The sequence below is a fragment of the Salmo salar genome, chromosome 28, assembly GCF_965601325.2.
Source record: "Salmo salar chromosome 28, fSalSal1, whole genome shotgun sequence".
NCBI classification, from domain to species: Eukaryota; Metazoa; Chordata; class Actinopteri; order Salmoniformes; family Salmonidae; genus Salmo; species Salmo salar.
The window spans coordinates 16,000,875-16,006,638 of NC_138318.1; the positions used below are offsets into that span (position 1 = coordinate 16,000,875).

At 43.0% G+C, this 5,764-nt stretch overlaps 1 non-coding gene across 1 annotated transcript; it reads right to left on the reverse strand.

Moving 5' to 3' along the window:
- Nucleotides 1-199: 199 nt before the first annotated feature.
- trnal-aag (transfer RNA leucine (anticodon AAG)) lies at nt 200-281 on the reverse strand. Its single transcript has one exon. It is a non-coding gene; the product is annotated as a tRNA-Leu (tRNA).
- Between the last annotated feature and the right edge of the window lie 5,483 nt (nt 282-5,764).

Here is a 5,764-nt window from a genome sequence, read left to right on the forward strand (position 1 = left end):
ACGTTAACCTTCTTTGCCTGTAGATGTCGCAAAAGCTCTTAAAATAAGATGATGTACTTGATGTCATAATACCGTGTGTGAAATTGAGTAGCATTGCTACGTTTTGTTAATACAGTGTATACATAAGTATAGTCTGCCCTGTTCGCGAGTGCCCGCATGGACTATCTGAGTACATCACCCGGGATATAAAATGTAAAATTGACAGCGGTGGGATTCGAACCCACGCCCCCGAAGAGACTGGAGCCTTAATCCAGCGCCTTAGACCGCTCGGCCACGCTATCATGTAACATAAGCGTGGAAAATAACACAATTAATACACAGATATTGTCGTCTTCAATTGTTTCCAAACAGTCTGCATCTCTGCTAAATATTGATAACTAAGCAGTAAGGCCCGAGGGGCTGTGGTACAGTGCATGGATACAGCCCTTAAACTTGGTATATTGGCCATATACCACAAGCCCCAGAGGTGACTCGTTGCCATTATAAACTGGTTACCAATGTAATTAGAGCAGTACAAATAACTGTTTCGTCATACCCGTGGTATATGGTCAGTTATAGCACAGACTGGAATATGTTTGGGGATTCATCAGATGGCATTGAGGATTTTACCACATCATCAGTCACCGGCTTCATTAATACGTACTTTGACAACCTCCTCCCTACAGTGACCATACCAGAGCACAGCGGAGCCGAGCTGGAGAGCGTGCCCAATGTGAATCGAGCGCAGAGCGAGTTTCCCAAAGACTGGAGCTTTGGCCTTCTTGCCCTCTCCAATTTCTCTCCAATACTATTAAACGAGATCACTTTACAAGCTCATGGCATGCCCGGCCCATCATGCAAATGTATGGAAATGCAGGAAATAATTTTAGGTTGAAGTTGAATTGAACAGTATAAAACAATCAGAATGGAGAAAGACCCATTGAAATAATTTAGAATGTATGTGTTGCCACCCTAAGGTCACGTACCACTCATAAAGCAAATGTAGAACTTTTATCAATATAAAACATAAAATACCGTCATATCGTCCAAAAATTTGAAAAATACCATGATATGATATTTTTGCCATATCTCCCAGCCCTAATCACTGCATCCAATGGGTATGGATATAGCTTTAGAACAAAGTTCTACAGTATTAGTAAAAATGTGATTGATACATGTGGATGATCTTGTTCCTGTAGTGTTTGTAAACTCCCTGGTAGATTGATTAATAACCTGAACCAGATTACAGGCACTGGTTACAGTAAGAAGCTTCCTCTTGAGCGGACAGCTTGATGAAAACCAGTCAATATTCAGGTCCCAAAGAAAGTAGACCTCTCTGTTTACATCACATACACTATCAAGCATTTCACACACCACAACACTTCAATAACAATTGACATAAGATCTTCTCTAAGCATTACAGGGATATGGCTCTGAATATATACAGCAACACCTCCCCCATAAGCATTTCTATCTCTTCTATAGATGTTATATCTTTGTATTGCTACTGCTGTATCATCAAATTAATTATCGAAGTGAGTCTCAGAAATGGCTAATATATGAATGTTATCAGATGTTAGCAAGTTATTGATTTCATGAACCTTATTTCTAAGGCTACATATATTAATATGGGCTATTTTCAGCCCTTTCCTGGGTAGCTTATAGACATAACACTGAAAAGAGCAAACAAAGCAAGAGAAACAATATATTCATTCAGCAGTCCATTAAATCAATTGGTGTGTGTGTGTGTGTGCTGCGGGGTTGAAGCTACGAACCCATAGGCTCGGCTCTCTCACCCTTCCAGGCTTCTGGGAGGGAGAGTGGACAATGAGCCTGTCATAGCGGATGTAAGCAATGTCCCCACACGCTTTGGCAGCTTTCATGACTGGTATCAGATCTTTCCTCATCTGGCGCACAGCTTCAGGATAGTCCTTGTTGAGGAAGATATACGTTCCTCTCAAGTTCTTGGCTCTTTCCAGAACAGCTACCTTGTCCTTGAACCTCAGGAACTTGATCACTATTGGCCTGGGCTTATCACCTGGGCCAGTGGTGGGTTTTCCAGTCCTGTGGGCTAGCTCCACCTCAATCTTCCTGCGGTCCAACTTCAATTTCTCAGAGATCGTTTCCCTCACTTTGTCCTCAGACTCCGTCCAGGTCTCATGTGGAGATTCTGCAATTCCATCCACAGCCATGTTGTCCCGTCTTGATTGTCCCTCGAGATAGTCTGATTTATTAGTCATTGTTATCATGGATTCACACACAGAACTGATGTCCTCTCCCAATGACTTACAGGTTGCTGTCATCTTGACATTCTCCTGTTTCAACTCATCGAGCTGACTGCAAACTGTTCTTCAGGTCCTGGACCTCTCTGGTCAGGTCGCCCATTCTTTTATTAGTAGAATCCACGAGTATTTGGACAAAACACTTGAAGCTATTTTCTTGTTGTTGTAACAACTGCTTGTAAGTCTCTTTTTGTTTGTTTAAAAGATCCTTCACGTGTGATAGAGAGACACCACTGTCCTCAATGGTACTCCGACCGGCTTTGGTCTTTGTCACGGTAGCTAGCAACGTAGGTTACGCTGTCACTCCTCGCAGTTCCAGACAGGGCAGGTCATGGTGGAGATTCAAAACAACAAACAGCAGGATTCTAGACAGCCACAAACCCAGGACAATCCGCGGTTCCAGCTACAATGGATAATAGCGTCACGGGTTGCGTTCAAGAAAACCCCGCTAGCTTGATATGCAGCTAGCTAGTAGGTAGGCTAGCTGCGATGCCAAATAGCTCCTCAGACCCGTCCTTGGTCGGCAGGATCACTGGAAAGAGACAACCAGTCCCAGCAACTGATGCCAACTGCGTCATGGGATACAAACTAAGAAGCTAGCTAGCTACCAAGAATACAAAGAGTTATGTTTGGAGCAAATCCAACACAACACATCACTGACTACCACTCATATTTTCAAGCATGGTGGTTGCATCATGTTATGTGTATGCTTGTCATTTAGCAAGGACTAGGGAGTTTTTTAGGATAAAAAGAAACGGAATAGAGCTAAGCACAGGCAAAATCCTAAAGGAAAACCTGGTTCAGTCTGTTTTCCAACAGACACTGGGAGACAAATTCATCTTTCAGCAGGACAATAACCTAACACAAGGCCAAATATACACTGGAGTTGAAGACACCATTGAATGTTCTTGAGTGGCCTAGTTACAGTTTTGACTTAAATCGTCTTGAAAATCTATGGCAAGACTTGAAAATGTCTATCTAGCAATAATCAGTAACCAACTTGACAGAGCTTGAAGAATTTTAAAAATAATAAAGTGCAAATATTGTACAATCCAGGTGTGCAAAGCTCTAAGAGACTTACCCAGAAAGACTCACAGCTGTAATCGCAGCCAAAGATGATTCTAACATGTATTGACTCAGGGGGTTGAATACTTATCTAATCAAATCATGTTTTTTTTTTAGATTTAAATTTTTTTTTTTACAAATGTTAGAATTTTGTGTAGATCGTTGACAATTTGTAAAACATTTAAATTCATTTAAATCCCACTTTGTAACACAACAAAATGTAAGCGGTGTGAATACTTTCTGAAGGCACTAACATAGACACACATGCATACTGACGCCACACACACACACACACACCATACGCTGCTGCTAGTCACTTTACTCCTATAGTATATATATATTTTTTAATTGAACCTTTATTTAACTAGGAAAATCAAGAAAAAAATTCTTACTTAGTGACGGCCTACTTGTAAAGCCCCCCCCCCCCCGGCCAAACCCACCCATAAACCGGACGACGCAGGGCCAATTGTGCGCCGCCCTATGGGTCTCCCGATCACAGCCGGTTGTGATAGAGCCTGGGACCAAACCTGGGTCTGTAGTGATGCCTCTAGCACTGTGATGCAGTGCCTTAGACCACTGTGCCACTCTGGAATCCAAAATATATGTACATAGCTACCTCAATTACCTCGTACCGTTGCACATCAACTCAGTACAGGTACTCCTTGCATACAGTGCATTCGGGAAAGTATTCAGACCCCTTCACTTTTTCCACATTTTGTTATGTTACAGCCTTATTCTAAAATGGATTCAATTAATGTTTTTCCTCATGTACACACAATACCCCATAATGACTAAGCGAAAACACGTTTTTAGAAATACCTTATTTACATAAGTATTCAACCCTTTGCTTTGAGATTCAAAATTGAGCTCAGGTGCATCCTGTTACCATTTATCATCCTTGAGATGTTTCTACAACTTGATTGGAGTCCACCCATGGTAAATTCAATTGATTGGACATGATTTGGAAAGGCACATACCGGTCTATATAAGGTCCCACAGTTGACAATGAATGTCAGAGCAAAAACCAAGCCATGAGGTCGAAGGAATTGTCTGTAGAACTCCGAGACAGGATTGTGTCGAGGCATAGATCTGGGGAAGGGTAACAAAAATCTTCTGCAGCATTGAAGGTCCCCAAGAACACAGTGACCGCCATCATTCTTAAATGGAATAAGTTTGGAACCACCAACTCTTCCTAGAGCTGACCACCCAGCCAAACTGAGCAATTGGGGGAGAAGGGCCTTGGTCAGGGAGGTCACCAAGAACCTGCTGGTCACTCTGACATAGCTCCAGAATTCCTCTGTGGAGATGGGAGAACCTTCCAGAAGGAGAGCCATCTCTTCAGCACTCCACCAATCAAGCCTTTATATATTTCTTATTTAACTAGACAAGTCAGTTAAAAACAAATTATTATTTACGATGACGGCCTACCCCAGCCAAACCCAGATGACGCTGGGACAATTGTTTGCCACCCTATGGGACTGCCAATCACCGCCGGATGTGATACAGCCTGGATTCAAATTAGGGACTGGTAGCCCGATGGTAGAGTGGCCAGACGGAAGCCACTTCTCAGTAAATGGCACATGACAGCCCGCTTGGGGGTTTGCCAAAAGGCACCTAAAGGACAGACCATGAGAAACAAGATTCTCTAGTCTGATGAAACCAAGAATGAATGCCAAGTGTCACGTCTGGAGGAAACCAGGCACCGCTCATCACCTGGCCAATACCTGGGGATGTTTTTCAGCAGCAGGAACTGGGAGACTAGTCAGGATGGAGGAAAAGATGAACGGAACAAAGTACAGAGCGATCCTTGATGAAAACCTGCTCCAGAGCACTCAGGACCTCAGACTGAGGGTGAAGGTTCACCTTCCAACAGGACAAGACCCTAAGCACACACCCAAGATAACGCAGGAGTGACTTTGGGACAAGTCTCTGAATGTCCTTGAGTGGACCAGCCAGAGCCTGGACTTGAACCCGATTGAACATCTCTGGAGACCTGCAAATAGCTGTGCAGCGACGCTCCCTATCCAACTTGACAGCGCTTGAGAGGATCTGCAGAGAAGAGTCGGAGAAACTCTCCAAATACAGGTGTGCCAAGCTTGTAGCGTCAGACCCAAGAAGCCTCGAGGCTATAATTGCCGCCAAAGGCGCTCCAGCAAAGTACTGAGTAAAGGGTCTGAATACTTATGTAAATGTAATATTTCAGTTTATTATTAATACATTTGCAAAAATGTCTAAATCTGTCTTTTCTTTGTCATTATGGGGTATTGTGTGTAGATTGGGGGGGGGGGGGGGGGGGGGGGGGGACATTTAATCAATTTTAGAATAAGGCTGTAACCTAACAAAATTTGGAAAAGGTGATGGGGTAAGAATACTCGCCGAAGGCACTGTGTGTGTGTGTGTATATGTGTATATATATATATATAAAAAAACATTTACAA